The sequence below is a fragment of the Ochotona princeps genome, chromosome 10 (genome assembly GCF_030435755.1).
Source record: "Ochotona princeps isolate mOchPri1 chromosome 10, mOchPri1.hap1, whole genome shotgun sequence".
Classification (NCBI taxonomy): Eukaryota; Metazoa; Chordata; class Mammalia; order Lagomorpha; family Ochotonidae; genus Ochotona; species Ochotona princeps.
In genome coordinates, this window is record NC_080841.1 from 60309851 (window position 1) to 60328305 (window position 18455).

Here is an 18455-nt window from a genome sequence, read left to right on the forward strand (position 1 = left end):
ATTGCACAATTTATTAGATCTCAGGGATCAGCCCTACACCTTTGCTCTCTGTGATACGCTTGTGATGTACTCAACTTCTAGAACAGAGCCATAGAGAGGATGTCTACTCCTCTTCCTGGAACTGAATGCTAACCTCATAAAGCTGGGATCACAATCAGTGTCAAAGACCTCCTGGTACTGCCTGTACAGAATGAAAAGGAATATTTGATAAAAGCAATATATGGGGAACAATGATCACTCAATTGGCTCTAGATGTGGACCAAATCCCAGCTAAAATTCATTTGCTATATCTAATATCCATATCCTAGAGATAGTCTCTTCTATACCAAACTTCTTGGAGGGGAGTAGCAAAGAATGCCTGAACACAAACTAAAAAGTGGGGAACCATAGTAAGGGGATGTTTTCAGGAAAATCCCTAAGGATGCTATAATTAAAAAAATAAGTGAAGAGTGCAGATGAGTGAGATTGGAGAATTCAGCATTTCTGGTTCCCTCGTCCTCATTTTGACCACTGAAATACATTTTCCCTTCAACCACAAAGTAAAAAAAATAATGATCAGATTTCTCTATGTCTTATTAAGGTGTGACTTTCAATTGAAAAGAATCTATATATTAATTTTACTCCTCATCTACCCCAGGGGCCTTAAAATGGAATAAAAAACTGGAACAACAGTGCTTGAACTGGGCTCTTTGCGCCTTCTCTTCCTCCCGCACTATGATTGTGCTGCCGCAGCAGATAAAGGGCCGCAGAGAGCACTGCAGAGCCCTGCTGAATACAAAACCAAAGCCGCCTCCTCTTCTCCTCCTCCCATAATTAATCTTTTCTGCTTTCCACAGGAACCAGGCACTGCAGTGTAGAGCGTCTAGTAGAAATCTTGTTATCACTGTCACTGTCTTTGTATTTGGAAAAGAGAAGCAAATCCATGGCACATGAACCCTACCTGGAAGGACAACTGAGCTCTGAATACACAAGATCACATGTAAAATTCATGTAGTCTCTCCCTCTATCCATCAGAGCATGTTTTCTCTCTCCAAAGAATCTAGGAAATGCCATGTCAACCTATTCTCAGATTAATTGCAGACAGACTCTTTTCCAACTAATAAATAAAATTACTCTCCGTTGAGTGGCATAGTTCTTTAAAGTCACCAAAAAAATCATCATGTAAATGTAGGTGTTCCATTTATATGCCTAAAGAAACCCTTATTTCTGAACTCCTTTACCCTTCACTGATGTGGTTTCCATGGTAACCATAACATTAAGCCCGGCAGTTACTTACTTCCACGTTACATAACATTATCTAATGCTTAGTTACTCCTGAACAAACATGTTTATTCAGTAGCTTTTTGTCCATGTAATCAACCATATCTACTCTGATTTGATTAAACAGGGAGCAGTGGCATAAAATCATTTATCGCAATGCGCTTTGCGCCTGTTACTCATCCAGAAAATGACATGCTCTGTGTTTGCCAAAGAAGAGGACTGTCTGTGTAAAGTTGCACAAGGAGGAAAATTCCAGCTCTGCTGATGCAATACATGGCGATGAATTAGAGTGATTAAGAGAGCATGATGTTAGAAAGCAACTCAGAAATATTTCAGATGACATTGCAATAGTTATGAATCTCCTTCACTTTATAAAAAGAGGGTGCGACAGATGAAATTCTTCAGAAGGTCTGCAGGTGTTATTAAACTATCTGTGATTAAAACTAAAGAAAATATTTCCCCGTAGCTCTTAGCTATTAGCTGTAGCTCTGTCGTGTGATTGCTATTGATTTCCCCGGCATTTCCGGTACACAAAGAACAACCCAAACTCTCACGCTGGACTTCTCTCTTTTTTACTTACACTCCTAGGCAGTCTCTTTATTCTACTTGATTCTTTTCCAACACACTTTTTACAAACAAAACGAAACTTTTCCCCCAGCTTTATTAAGGTATAATTTACAATTAAATATCATCTATATTGAAGTCGAGCTCAAATGCATAGGTACTACATATTGTACCATTGGAAAATAATCAGCCAGAGTTTAACTATCCATCACTTCAAATACTACTCTTTTTTCCTTTTCCATAACACCTGAGTGTATTTAAAATTATTTTTGTGCATTGAAAAGCACACACTGTGTCTGGTTATTTTACTGTGGATAAGGATAGAGCACTCACGCACAAGGATGCTTCATGAGATAGTCTGATTTGTCCATAGGGTTGACTGTCTATACATAGCGTGGCCCAGAGACATTTATTTTCTAACTTCATTCCCTCCTTTTTTCTTTTATCCTTTTTCATCCTCTCCTTCTTTCTTTCCTTTCCTCCTTCCTTGCTATTTTTTAAAAGATAATTTATGCTTTTGGTAGGTTTCACAAGGATGATTGATAAATGAATTTAATCCTTAGAGTGGTGTTGCATTTTTTGTTGCTAAAGACAATGCCACCTAATTGTGTTACTAATGGAATACTCCTTGTTCAGGTTTGATTTGCAGCTCCTTTGTTCCTGCCTTTCCCTCCTATCTGCTGATCCCTTCCGATTCTGCACAAGCATGTCACCCTTATTTGAGTGTTCTTTTTTTTATGTAGTCCATCACCTCAGCATCTGCAAAAGTTCAAAGTTGATTGAATGTGTGATTCTAGAAGTTTCACTCTCCTGCAATATTTTTCTGCTGCCTACTTCTTCCTGTCTTTTCTGTCTACTCTGAACCAGAAAGCACTTTCTATTTTCAGCAGCTTCCTTTGTCTGTTGTATATTTTTCCTCCCTCCCCTTGCCGTTTGGACATCTTGCCTTCCAACCGTACTCATCTCCTAACAGAAATCCAATTCAGTCCTCAGATCCTGAATCAAATCATTGCTGTACAACACTCTGCCTGGCTGGATTTTCCCCTCCTTACATCTAACACACATTCATGCTCAGACAGTCATTTCAAAGCACCTATGAAATAATACTTTCTCAGATTATAAACAGTGTCTCTATTAATTTATTGAACAAATGCTTGTAGGGCTCTATTTTGTGGGAGCAGGGGTCTGCAGAGAGAGACAAGAACAATGAAGTTTGGCTCCTCCACCTGCTTGTCTTTATGTATATCTGCAGTGCCTAGCAATCGTCTGCTCTACAAAATGAAGTTAATATTTTAGAAAAAGTAGAAAACAGAAATTTGCAGGGAAGCAAAACATTTCCCTGCTCTCCCCCTACACACACACACACACACACACACACACACACACACGTTCACCTACATCCCCACAAACCAGAAATTAATTAAAATAATCATATTTTTGGATATGTATTTTTGAAAGACAGTTTTCTTAAATAGGAATGTAAACTTCTAATCATGGGATCATATGTCATGCAGTCAGTCAAATAGCAATAAATATTTCTGGAACAGAAGACACACTCATAAATCAAGTGTCTCCAGCAATTTTTACCTCATATCTAAATTCTTTATTTATGAAAATACACTAGCAGTTATGTATGTCTACGTTTTCCACACTTCTCTGAAAAACAAGAGAAAGGAAGGATACAGGAACTTTATTTCATGAATGGAAAACCCAACTGCAAAAAAATTAAAAATAAAAAGACCAGAGATTATTCATGCTATGTCCATGGTGTCTAATCTAAAATTTCACTTGTAATAAGTTTAAAACCTTAAGGTTCTAACCTATAGAGTCCTTTACTTCAGTATCTGAATTTACTCTCAAAAGACTTGCCAATATACCACTTTCAGTACATAGACTTTGGAGTCAGAGAAACTTTCTCTTTTAAATATAGGGCCTGCTGCTGGGTAAGCTTTAGTCGGGTTTTTAAATCTTTGTTGTAAAATGAGAATAATAATTGAAGATAAACTGAAGAAAATATATAGCATTTAACAAACATTACTCCACATTCTCTTTCACACACACACACGGTCACACATAAACATACACAACTAAAATAATATTAAAATTATATGCTGATCTCTTTTGGGAAAATTCTAGGCACTTTTCCCAAAGGAAATGGAATAGTAATTACATTTATACTTTGTACCTCCTTCTACAACTATTAAAATATTTTCCATTTTCTAGGTAACTAATTGCTTTATTCTTTCCCCTGTAATTCACTATAATTTATTTCCTCTCTTTTAAGCCTCAAAATTCCCTGCAACCAGAATTGTGGTAATATCCATCTTGCCATTGCTCAGTTATTAAATCACATAGTAGAAAATTTTGATCCTTGTAGTTTTAAATGATTCCATTTCTTTGACACTTCTAAGATGATTTTTATTTGGAGAGTTAAATTGAAATTGTTTCATGAAGTAGAATTTAATATAGAGAATTACAAAGTAAGAGTATAAACGTAATGGACATTATTACTATTACCCTAATTCCTTTTGATTGCACAGAATTTTGCAATTTAGCTCAGTTGGAAAATTTGATATGTTCAGTGAGTCAGCATGAGGACCTCTATATTTTATATTTCAAAAACAAAGTGGAAATGATCTAATCTTCATGATTGAAATGGTGATAATTAGATGAGAAATGAGTAATTAGATAAATGTGATATCAAACTGATTCTTCAAAATCCAGTGGTTCTGAGTCTAGGAAGCCTCATGGCAAGTGACACATTACATGTACTGGAAGTGACATCAAAGTACCCCATTGTGTCTTGGCTGCTTCACTTCCAATCCAGTTGGTCACTAATGGGAATTGGAAGGCAGTGGATGACAACAAAACCACATAGATACCTATTGTTTGTGTAGAGGACCTACATTGAATCTCTGGCTCCTGGCCTCAGCCTGATCCCTGCTCATTTCAGGCATCTGGGGAGTGAATCAGCAGATGGAAGACGTTGTCTCTCTCTCTCTTTCTCTCCCTCTTTCTGCTTTTCTCTTTCCCCTTTTCAAATTAATTGATTAATTAATATAAGTTAAGGAGGCCAAGCAAAAGAGACTAGCTGCCTAGACTCCCTTTTCAATCTTCTTCGTGACTATACTACAATTCCAGTAGTATTTGCACTGTATTCTCTTCATTAAAGGAAGAATTTCTGTTTGTTCTACTCTTAGCAAATCAGGAGGTTTTGCTGAGATATTTGCTTGAGCTTAAGAACCACTGTAGTTATTAGATAAGATTAAACCTATCTAAAGCCCCAGATATGGAGAGAACGATTAGTTGTAATGAAATTTTTATTTCTGTGGTTTGGTTGAACACTTTTTGTAAGCCTCTTTTTAAGTAAATGGTTCATAAGATTTCAGAACCCTCCATTTTTATTCTCTAATCACGTCTTTCTGTATAACTACATACATGCACACTTTTGATGTTCTATAATTTGAGTCCACATCTGATCTTCGAAGTAACCATGACTTCTTATCCCCACTTTATTGCCAAGGCAGCCTAAAGCTCACAGAACTGAATTATATACCTAAAGGTCAGTAATTAGTAAATCAATGATACTACATTCTTAAAATGATGACTATAGAGTCTGACCTCAGAAAAATGAAGATGTTCAAAGTTGACATATAATTACAAACTCCTCCTAAAGCCCATTCATGGAACACTAGTTTGAGAAACCACTTAATAAACCTAGAACTTGGGTCCGCTTCTAGTTCTGAATCCCACTTACCTCTCTCTAGTCCATATTTATTTGCTCTGTGTCTGAATACACACAAAGATATTATTATATCTTTCATCTTATTTTGAGCTTTCCAGGCATAAACAGTCTTTTGTCTGCTTCATGTCATACCTCTTGTGTACTAGACCTACAGCCTCTTTCAAAGGAGAGTCCATGAGGATTTGTGTTAGGAGAAAAACAGTGCTTTATACCTCAGATGGTCAGAGTTCCTCTGGTCATTTCAGACATTAGAACACTTACTCCACAACTTGTATGAAAATTCCACGTAACCTCTGGTCATGTCTCTTCTATACTCATCAACCTTTTTACTTAGTAGAGACCCATAGTTACCTTATCTGTCTGATACAGCTACACATAAAAAATAGACATCATAATCCCAAATAAACTATTAATTTACTCCCATATTTTTGAAAAATTACCAAGTCATTCCTCTATGTGACTAAGTCAAATTTATCATAGGAATGTGAATATTGTGCAACACTGATAATGTAACTGATTTAAATTAACACAATAAAAGAGAAAATCACATGATTCTTTCAATCAATGCTGAAAAGTATTTGATAAAGTTCAGGATCAATTTCAATAAATGTGCACAACAATGTAGAAACAAAAATTCTTTATAAAATGCTTGAAAGTGAAGTATTAGAAATACATGTTCTATTCTCACTTAAAAAAAAAAGATATCTTGTTGCTATAAAAATTTCTATTCAAATTGTCCCACAAAGTTTAGCTAATACAAAGTGATTAGAACGAATGGGAAGCAAATGTTCAACCTTGCTGTAAAGTGCCCTCTACCCCATATCATAGTACTTGGTTTCAAGTTCCAGCTCCAGCTCCTGGCTCTAGTTTCCTGCTGTTGCAGACCCTGGGAGGCATCAAGGACAGGTCAATTAATTGCCTCAAGTAGACAGTTCAACTATTTGGGTCCCTGCTATCCTCATAAGAGTCATGATTGAATTTCTGGCTCCTAGCTTTGGCCAGGTCCAGTCCCAGTCATTTAGGTGCATATGGCTAATTACATTTCCTTTCCTCTACTTGTACAAATCAATGTAGGGTTACGACTTTTTGATGGGTCTTTTAAAAACATGCAGTACTACCCAAGCCTAGTTTAAAAAAAAAAAAAAAAAAAAAGAATTTCTTTTAAGACACAGTTAAAGACAGAAGGAGGAGGACAGGGAGGGAGAGAGAGAATTATCCATCAGTGTTCACATTCCAAATAGCCACAATGGCTGGGGCTGGGTCAAACTGAAGCCAGGAATTAAAAGCTTCTTACTATCTCGAATGTAAGGGCCCCAGCCATCTTGTTTTATTTTCCCAGGTGCAGTAGCAAGGAGCTGGCTCAGCAGCGACTGGGACAGACTTCCTTATGGGATGCTGACATGACAGGCTGTAACTTTCTCATCTGTGCTACAACACTTACTCTCCAAACATGATTTTTACAAAGCAGCCTTGGTAATAGAGAGCGCCAGAGATATATTTTAGGGAGAAAGTGTTTTCTGTGTTGTGTTTAATTACTGAATGTTTATTACAGGAGTATTACGACTCCTGTGCATTGTGGCCTTTCTCTGACTTTAGCATAATTGTTTACTTAATTAACATGAACCACAGTAATGTAATATGGATAAGAAAATTATTCATTTTGAAGTAAATTACTTTACTTTCACTCTAGACTGTCATGTTGAGATGAACCATGCCCAGAAACCTTTTGGAAACTTCAAATTATCTCCACAACATTTTATTTCTGCAAAGTTATTTGGCTACATTGAAAATATTGAATGCAAGGCTGCTCACAATCCCTAGCCCCACTAGGGATGATAAACATAGGTTCAAATAGTAAAGAGAGCCCAAATGAGAATATGATTGAATTACAGGAAAAAATAGATATGTATGTTTATATACACATCTCCCAAGATTTGTGGTGCATCATGCAATCTGGGTGGAGATTTTCTGTGTCACACACTGTTCTTTAAAATGCAAGGCTAAAGTGGGTTTAATAAAGAGCTTGAAGATATATATGTATTTTCATCCTGGTTTGCTTATTTTGAGCTGAAGTCACCAAAGCAAGATATTGTGTTCTCTGAAAATACTCATAAATATAATAGATGCCTTTTCAGAGAAAATGGGTTCTAATGATTTCCCAGCTCTCCCAGGAATGCATGTTCTTCTTGCACAACATGTGTTGCCTGTCCTGACTGTTGTGGACTGTCCTGACTGATTGTCCTATAACATAGTCATGAATACAGGCTTCAGTGGCTTTCATGTTACGCACAACTTTGATATGTACAGGTTCACAGGAGTAGATGCCTCATTGTTGCCTCACTGTGCCGGGCTGTCGGAGGATGCGAGCTGCCGGGGCAACCAGAGTGGCATGAACCATGAAAAAGTTCACCCATTTCGAAAGGGCATGCACCATATGTGGCAATCTGATCCCTCAGCAAACTGTAGGTTGGCAGTGTCATTACCAAGACCATCTCCATCTTCACCATGTTCAGCATCAGAACCACGTCTGTTAATATTAATCGAGCAGTTAAAAATGAGGCAAAGGCCCCAGACCAGCAACAAGATCCATGAACATGCATCTTCCAAAACATGGCATTACTAAGGACTGAGAGAACTGAGTCTCATTTAATGTTTTTTCTGGACGCCACACTTTATGCTAAGTATTTTTGTGGTTTGCATGATATTGAGTTTTGCAAAGAGTTTAATCAGCAAAAGTCCTGAGAGATCCATGGGAAAGTCTTGGGCCCTGAGTTTATTCCAGATGCAGTGTCTGTTTTCAATTGAAACCTTAGGAAGTTGTTGGTTCCACATGAAGTTCTAGAGCACAGTGGCTTCCATGGCTTCAGTACAGTGAATCAGAGAGAATCAGGAAAATGGTAGGATTCCTCCTCAGGATTCTGGGGTCTGAAACTCAGGTTGTTCTTTTGTTTGCTTGTATTTGAAAGGCATATTTACAGGAAGAAGGAGAGACAGAGAGAGATTCCCCGTCCACTTTCAAAATGGCCTCAATGGCCAGAGTTGAGCTGATTTGAAACGAGGTACAGGAACATCCTCCAGGTCTTCTCTGTAGGTACAACTGCCCAAAGAACCTGAGCCATCCTCCACTGTTTTCCTAGGCTATAAGCACTGAGGCAGATTGGAACTGGAACAGCCTGGACTCAAATCAGTGCCCATACAGAATGCCATCACCACAGATGGAGAATTAGCATATTGTGCCACTGCACCAGCTCCCTAAAATTCAGTTCTGACATGGATCTGTCAGCTTCCTTCTGAGTTTATTCTTGATCCATCCTGCAATAGAGATAACAATAGTAGAGTCATTTCATGAAGCTTCAGTTAGTCTTAAAAGAGAATGTAACTAAGCCCTCAAAACAGCCATCACCTATTTTTATTCTAAGTCATATGCAGAATATAGAATATTCAGTGTGGTCCATTAGAAGGCAGAACCATGTGCCTGTGCAACCATGTAGTATGCTATACCATCCTTGGAATGGGTAACTGCCAGCAGTTGTTGTCTCACAGAACATGTTGCAGGAGGCAAGCCCAGTTAAAAGTATAATTGCTGAAGATGATAGCAGAGATTCGTTTGGAGCATAGGCTGACTTTGTTATTAGTACTTCATACTGGGTGCAGCAGTAAAAGCATGGGACTGACACAAAAGGATCAGCACAACTTGCTCTGCAGAGGAGAGGAGAGGAGAGGAGAGGAGAGGAGAGGAGAGGAGAGGAGAGGAGAGGAGAGGAGAGGAGAGGAGAGGAGAGAAGGGAGGGGAGAGGAGGGGAGAGGAGGGGAGGGGAGAGGAGAGGAGGGGAGGGGAGGGGAGGGGAGGGGAGGGAAAGAAAGGGAAGGGAAGGGAAAGGAAAAACAGACAGGGAAATAATAAATCCCTGGCCACATTCTACCAAGAGTTTTCTTTTTCTTCTAGAAAACCATTTAAATTAGTTTCTTAATGCAGCAGAAATAGAAGCAGAGAATAACCCCCTATCATGCACTATTCATGTATGCTCAAGTAAATTGCCAAGGAAAATAAACGCAGTTTTCACTTTTTTTTCAGTGAGTGCATTAATTGCAACCCATTGTTTCTGGTCATTTTTAGGTTCCTGGAGGCTCCATTATCAAAATATTATAACCAAGATTCCAAGGCCAATAAAAGCTAGCTACACATTTTCTGAGAAAATGTTTCTCTGCCTGGAAACTCATAGGAAGACTTCATAAATTTTCCCTCGTTTCAACTTCCTGGTAATGCATAGAAGCAGATACCTTGATTTTGCAGTGAGCAGGCTGGGTCACACAGCCCCATTCCAGGCCGGCACTCCCTTCACTACTCTCTTAGTATGATTCATATTATTGATACTCCCACAGTCTATGGAAGTAACCTTGCTGCTTAATCAGTTTAAGTCTATTTCTCTTTATGTCCTAACTCCAATCTTTGTAGATTGAGTGAAAAAAAAATGCTAGCATCACCAAATTTCCTGAATAAATATGAGTTGTCCTAGCTACTCTCTCTAGGATCCATACCAATTATATAAGACACTTAAAAAAATCTACCCCCCTCAGGTTCATGCATAACAGATCCATATTTTGCTGCTCAATTAGTTTTATTCTTGTGCAGCATTGGTTTGTATTGTCAGCTTGTCATGGGCAGGGAAGCAGAATAAAAGCAGATGAAGTCGATGTCAACTATAATCTTCTTTCAAAAGTTAGATATGTGCTTTTGGGTTAATAAACATGGGGAAATTTAGAAGATACTGTACAAATACAAGAGTGGATTCCTAGGTGACCAACATGTATTTGATGCTGGGAACATGACACAGTCCCTGCCAAGCAGAGATCACTGTGATACCTTTTTTTGAATGTTACCTTTTTTTTTTTTAAAGATTTATTATTATTGGAAAGCCGGATATACAGAGAGGAGGAGAGACAGAGAGGAAGATCCTCCATCCGACGATTCACTCCCCAAGTGAGCCGCAACGGGCCGGTGCGCGCCGATCTGATGCCGGGAACCAGGAACCTCTTCCGGGTCTCCCCCATGGGCGCAGGGTCCCAAAGCCTTGGGCCGTCCTCGACTGCTTTCCCAGGCCACAAGCAGGGAGCTGGATGGGAAGCGGAGCTGCCGGGATTAGAACCGGCGCGCAAATGGGATCCCCGGGCGTGTTCAAGGGAAGGACTTAAGCCGCTAGGCCACGCCGCCGGGCCCGAATGTTACCTTTTGTCTCATCTCATTAGAGAAACTATGACAGGTTACAGAAAAGTCCTGAATCCACACTCAGTAAAAGATAGCGGAAGAACAACATGATAAGTAGAGAAGGCAGTTGCTGGCATGGGAATCTTCACTTGGTAATGACAGCATTCATTCGCTGGCATTTCCACAAGGGTCAAGCATAGAGTGAGTCCAGGAAACTGGGTAACAGATCCTAGAAGTTTTTAGCAAATTCTTCTAGGAATTTATCTGAATGAACAGAAACAGAGTTATCCAAGTAGCGTGCTCAATTGGAACGTATACCAGAGCCTTATATCAAATATAGAGCTTTCTCACAGCTGTGTGCATTTTATTTTCAAGGCAAATCACACAGGAAGAAAAGACTTCTAAATGCACATTTCTGAGTCATATCATACAGCAATCTAGGAAATTCCAGATTGTAAAAAATAAATATATGCCAACTAAAAAGAGAAAGGAAACTCTGCGAGAGGGTGTAACCAGGACACAAGCAAATGGTTGTATAGGTTGTACAGTGCACAACTTGGAGAGCTATCATTCAGGCAGTGCTCATATTGTAGGCTGTGGGAATGGTTTTTCCTTGAACAGGGCAGAGTGCAACCTGACCTGATACAGAGATTATTCCACTCTTCAGATACAGCATGGCACTGTCTTAAAAATTCCAGGACAGAGACTTGAAAAATAAGCATTCCTATTAACGGATAACTTGGATGTTTTGCTGAAGAGTAGAAAAGAAATGCCACTGATAGAGCTTTTTGCATGACTTGACTTTGAGGCCCTGTCCCACCAATTTATGAGCTTAGTTTTGGGCAAGTTACCTAATTTCTCTCAATTTTTCATTGAGACATGACAACTAAATCCTCTTCTAGGGAAGAATGAAGAGTCAACTCCCTGTCCTCACAGTGAGTGACAAGTGATTGTGACCATGGTGATTACTTGCACTCGCTTGGTAACTTTCTTATGGAAATTCTAATGCAGTAACAAAATGAGACAAGGACTAGTACTGTCATGAAAATCCACGCTGTATGTAATGCCATCTCAGAAATCCATCTAAAGGCAAAGAGAATGATGATGGGTTTTCTTTTCTCTTCCAAAAATTTATTTATTTTTGTTTGAAAGGCAGAGTTAGAAGTGCAGAGATTTGACTGCTATTTCACTTACCAAATGGCCAACAAGGCCAGAGCTGGGCCTATTCAAAGGCAGGAGACAGGAGCTTCTTCCAGGTCTCCCACTTGAGTGTAGGAGCCCAAGGACTTTGGCCGTTTTCCACTACTTTCCCAGGCACGAGAGAAGGCAGCTGGATTGGAAGTGAGGCAGCTTGGACTTGAATCACAGATTTTCATAGCAAACTATCATAAAGCACACTTGAAATATGCTCTGTCTTAGAAGTAAAAGACCAAATGATATGTGTAGATCTTTTATTTATTTCTAAATGTACCTGTTTATATGTGTAAACTTGCTTATACAAACAGAAATTTGAGTCCATTTACTAAACATAAATTCTTATTTGGATAATCCAAGGCTTCTTTTTGCAATTGACCTGCCAATATAGATTTTAATGAAAAAATCTGAAAAAGAAAATGGAAATATGCATGGAAGATAACTAAGAATATGGAAATATGTTGTTGCCAGATATGTTTATGTGTAATTTGTGTGCCATGCAGTTTTACATAGCTGCTAAACTTTTGACAAAATTTTTCCCTCAAGCTCTTATAAGAAACAAAGAAACAGAATTGGCTGCTGGAGTGTCAGTGTACATGGAATTCAAGCAAATCAGCAAACACTTAAGAAATCTTAAGATCGAAGATGAGCCCAGTACGATAGCCTAGAGGGTAAAGTTCTCACCTTGCATGTGCTGAGATCCCATATGGGTGCCGGTTCTAATCCCAGCACGCCTGCTTCCCATCCAGTTCCGTGCTTGTGGCCTGGGAAAGCAGTAGAGGATGTCCCAAAGCCTTGGGACCCTGTATCCATGGGGGAAATCCAGAAGAGGCTCCTGGATCTCGGCTTTGGTTCAACTTAGCTTTGGCAATTGTGGCCACTTTTGGAGTAAAACAATGAATGGAGGACCTTCTCTCTGTATCTCCTCCTTTCTGTATATCTACCTTTTCAATAAAAATAAATAAGTCTTAAAAAAAAAAGATCCAAGACAAATTCTTTAAAAATATTACCCAAACATACAGAAAAGCTATTAAATAATAACAAATTATAAAGACCGTATGCTTAAAGGCAAAACCAAAAAGATTCTAAGAACAGCTAGGACAGGGCTCGGCAGCGTGGCCTAGTGGCTAAGGTCCTCGCCTTGATCCCATATGGCCGGCAGCTCCACTTCCTCTCTATCTCTCCTCCTCTCAGTATATCTGACTTTGTAATAAAAATAAAAATAAATCTTTAAAAAAAAAAAAAAAAGAACAGCTAGGACAACTCAATGCACAGCTTCGTTGAGTAATGGGTAAAGCCACCACATGAGAAGCCAGCCTTCCATAATGGATGCTGGTTCGAGTCCTGGCTGCTCCCCTTTCCATCCAGCTCCCTGCTAATGTGCTGGGGCAATCAGCATAGGATGGTGCAACTGTTTGGACCCCTGTACCCACATGAAAAACTCCTGGCTCCTGAATTTGTCCTTGCCCATCTCCAACTGATGCAGCCATTTTGGGAGTGATGGAATGTCACTCTATTTCTCACCCTCTCTCTCTGTAACTCTGCCTTCCAAATAAAATAAAATAAATCTCTATTTTTTTAACCTTTTCTCTCCTGGCTTAGAATTGGCTAACTTAGGAAACTTGATTTTTTTTTTTTTTTCCTTTTCTCATGGCCAGGGAGTTTGAGGCCTGAGGAGAGAAAAGACCGTGACTGAGTCCTGGTTCTATTTTAAGTTTGGTCCTCCCTGTCTTTCACGGTAAGATTAAATCCACCCCAGAGATACCATTTTCTGGAAGCTCAAACCCAAGGGGGTTGTGCAGTCTGTTAAGTGCAATCTAGCCAGGCTACCAAAAGCTATAGGACATTGGGATTTGTGGGCTTTAATACATGACCCAATAGGATCATTGTGATTTATCTGCCCTAAAAGGACCTCTACAACATGCTTAGGTTTTGTGATTTCTACAGCCATTGACTTACGTTTTTGCCATAAGTTCAGGAAAAGTCACACTTCATTAAAAGGCCACTCGTAACCAATAAATACAGACTCAGGAGTGTCCTGAAACAGCCTCCACTGGCTGTTTTAATTCATGTAGTCCTCTTAAATCAGCACACGTGTTCCAACTGGCTAGCATAAACATAACGTGATGTTCACAGATTAAAACCAGAAGATCCATAACATGTCAACACAGAATAGTAAAAGTAACCAAATTAGGACAACTCAGTCTCCTCAAAAGAGACATACAGAAAGTGAATAAAGGCATCCAACGAGAAAGGCAAGGGTTCAACTTACATTGCAGCATTTTTTTCCTCCATGAAGACATTGCTAATTGCTCTTGACGTTTTCCCCTCCAGGTTCTACTCTAAATCTGGGCCTGCACTTCAAGGATAATCCACTTTTTAAATCTCTATATCCTTCTTCTAGATCTGCATTATAACCTCAGTGTCTTGGACTTCACTAATTTGAAGTTACTGATCATGAAGACAGAAGAACACTGAAGATTTCCTTGGTGTTACTCAGGGATAACACGTTTTGCTAAGTAAATTAATGGTGTCAATGAAATTTCAAGGGAAATGTTTGCTGACCTTAGAAAGCAAACTGGTGTCAAGTGCATTAGAACCTAACACAATCAATTAGGTGTGTGCCACGCAGCATTTAAGTGGATGATGTGACACAGACTCAGACAGAGCTGGGATGCAATTGTCACTTCTCTGTGTGGAGGCTGAGTGACCTTGGCAAGGCACTGTATCTCACTCAGCCCTGGCTGTCTCCTTGAAAACCAGAAAGAAAATACTTCAAATAAGCTGATGCACATCAATGACCGGCCAGATCTTAAGTTTCCGTATGTGTCTGTTACCTCTCCTTTTCCTGCTCCTTCAGTTATTTCAAAATGACACCTCTATGCAGGAAAGAAAAATGCATTTAGTAGCCATAACGTGATTAACTACAGCTGAACATAATGAAAACTCCTGTTTTCACCATTTCTGTGGGCATTAAGCTGGATATTTGACATACACTGTACTTTCCACATAAAATACAAGTATCTCAATACGTAAGACTGTATTTTGTTGGGCCTGGCGGCGTGGTCTAGCGGCTAAAGTCCTCGCCTTGAAAGCCCCGGGATCCCATATGGGCACCGGTTCTAATCCCGGCAGCTCCACTTCCCATCCAGCTCCCTGCTTGTGGCCTGGGAAAGCAGTTGAAGACAGCCCAATGCTTTGGGACACTGCACCCGCGTGGGAGACCCGGAAGAGGTTCCAGGTTCCCGGCATCAGATCGGCGCGCACCGGCCTGTTGCGGCTCACTTGGGGAGTGAATCATCGGACGGAAGATCTTCCTCTCTGTCTCTCCTCCTCTGTGTATATCTGGCTGTAATAAAATGAATAAATCTTTAAAAAAAACCAAATAAACAAAAAAAAAAGACTGTATTTTGTTCTTCATGGGAATTGCCTACAAGCCTTTCTAAAATAGGCCTAAATTGCTTTTTAAAAAGCAACTGATAAGGACTGGCATCACAATGCGTGGGGTTGAGCTGCTGCCTGCATATGCTGGCATCCCATATTGGAGTGCTATTGATCTACTTCTGATCTAGCTCCCTGCTAATGCACATGGAAAAGAAGTGGGAAACTGTCCCAGTGCTTGGCCCCCTGCAACACGTGTGGGAGACCCACATGGAGCTCTTGGTTTCTGGCTTTGGCTGGACCCAGCTCTAGGCATTGTCACCATCTAGGGAGTGAGGCAGCAGATGGAAAAGCTCCTCTTTTTTTGTCCCTCTGCTTTTCAAATAAATAAATAAATTTTAAAAATCAACCAACAAACCTTATTGCCAGTATTTGGAATACATTTTGAATATGCATCCTCTAAGAAAGGTACCAGTAATGTGACCTTAATACATAAAAAGGTGATCAATTCATTTACCTATCCCGAAATAAAGCCCATGAGCTGTATAGCAGGGATGTCATGTATGTTAAGCAGACCTGTGTATACTACTCTACATGCAATTTACTGAGCTGTGAAGAATGGAACTAACTGTGCCCTGGAGGCCTGCTTCAGACACCACATTAATGATTCCTGCATACATATAATCATTAGTTGTTTAATTAAGTTAAATCATGAATTGAATCGGTTTAATCATTAATTAAGAAACAAGTAGTGCTGTACTAAAATTTAGCACCCTAGGAAAAGAAACAGGAAGTGAACAATTTAAACATCCTTGCACTTCAGTCTGCTAACAGTGTTCAAATCTTCCCTCTTTCATATTATGCACATACAAACACACATGTGTGCACCTGTACACACAGAGATGCACTAAAAGCATTGTAGGAAATACTTTTCCATTTCCATTTAAGATTCGGAGTTGTTTTCAAAATAAAAGTGAAAGCCATTTGTGTACATATCAGAGATTTGACTGTTGCTTTTCTGCAGATGATGTTTTGCAAAATGCTGACATTTTTAATCCTTTCAAGGGCCAATATTCAATGGAATGAGGTGCAACGTTGAATAAGGATGCCACCAAAGCAGCCACAGCTGCTGCGGATTTCACAGCCAAATTGTGGGATGCTGTTTCAGGAGATGATTTGGTGACTCTGGCACATAAACACATTGTCAAGACTGTGGATTTCACACAGGATAGTAATTATTTGTTAACTGGTGGACAGCATAAACTGTTATGCACATATGATTTGAACAAACCTGAAGCAGAACCTAAGGAAATCAGTGGTCACACTTCTGGTATTAAAAAGGCTTTGTGGTACAGTGAGGATAAACAGATTCTTTCAGCTGATGATCAGACTGTTCGCCTTTGGGATCATGCTACTATGACGGAAGTGAAATTTCTAAATTTTAATATGTCTGTTAGTAGTATGGAGTATATTCCGGGAGGAGAGATCTTGGTTTTCATCTATTGTTTTTCATCTATTGCTTTTCATAGTGCAGTAAGTTTGGACCCAATTAAATCCTTCGAAGCTCCTGCAACTATCAATTCTGCATCTCTTCATCGTGAGAAAGAATTTCTTGTTGCAGGTGGTGAAGATTTCAAACTTTATAAGTATGATTATAATAGTGGAGAAGAGTTAGAATCCTACAAAGGACACTTTGGTCCTATTCACTGTGTGAGATTTAGTCCTGATGGAGAGCTTTATGCCTGTGGCTCTGAAGATGGAACACTGAGGCTGTGGCAAACTGTAGTAGGAAAAACATACGGCCTTTGGAAATGTGTGCTTCCTGAAGACGACAGTGGATAATTGGCCCAAGATCAATTTCCCAGAGACAGCGGAAGAGGAGCTAGAAGAAATTACCACACAGAATTCAGATTCCATCTATTCTTCAACTCCTGAAGTTAAATCCTGAGCATGAAGCATTTACCACAGGTAATAAACAATTTATGGACTAAGAAGAGCAAGCAGAAAAAAGTGTCTGCCTTCCAGAGTTACTCTCTGTTTAGGACAAACACAGCAGTAAATAATGGGGAGTATGAATTAGCTCGAATGCTGGAACAACTAACTTGGTGTTACCTGTAAGTGGAAACTCAAGGGTAACTGATGAAGGCAGGTGGAGTTATACTCTTATCATACAACAGCCTGTTGTCTTTTGAATGAATATGTGCAACCCAACATATCATTTCTCTTATTATAATTAGTTTTCCTGTAGCTGTTTATGTTATTATGAAAAAGACAAATATATTGGCCTATTTTTCTGACTTTTCCCTTAAAACATAATGCTTTTGTTTTTTCTTGCTTACTTGTAAAGAGGAGGGAATACAGGATAAAGTAACTGGTTTGATTTCCTTGTACCTGCTTTGGAACATCTAATTGTTTTTAGTTGTCTAAATAAAATGGCTCTATCACAAAACAAACAAAAAGAGAGAATCGTACCAGTAATTTCAAATCCTTCAATAATAATTTTAAGAATTCAGATAACAGCACAATTAGAATCACAGGTAGAGGTGTTTTTAGGCTTCCAACTTATCACAATATTGACAATAAAATGGAGGTTTGCATTTATTCAATAGCTGAAATTAAACTCCCTGTAGCAGCCATCACAAGAGGTGGGAGAGTGAGAAGTAGATGCTGTCATGTTCCCTGTGAGTGTGTCCAGCTCCTCCGGTGTGCTCCTCCGGTGTGCTCCTCCAGTGTGCTCCTCCGGTGTGATTCTGGCAAGACCTCCAGAGGGCTTGGGATTGGATGTGTTCTAACAAATGTTGTGGCAATTTATTTTGCTTCAGAGCTTTAGCTGGCAATTCATTTGTGGTACTTTCTGAGAGTATTTCCCCAAAATAGGACAACCATTGTGGTGTGCTTGATTCTGATTTTTGTATTGTTGAACGGGGATTTATTTGGTGTGTTTTACTTGGGAACATAATTCAGGGACTCCTGGCTGAGAGTCCCTGCATTGGCATTATTACAATTGTCCATATCCCTACGGAAGTGACTGGGTTAGTTGTCATAGCAACAGATATCCAAATTATCCACCTGATTTTTCTTCTGGCTTTTCAGGGTTCAGAACTG

The 18455-nt window shown here is 39.4% G+C and overlaps 1 pseudogene; it reads left to right on the forward strand.

The window, feature by feature from the left end:
• Window positions 1–7823: 7823 nt before the first annotated feature.
• LOC101527476 (serine-threonine kinase receptor-associated protein-like) lies at window positions 7824–17729 on the forward strand (annotated as a pseudogene).
• The last annotated feature ends 726 nt before the right edge of the window (window positions 17730–18455 follow it).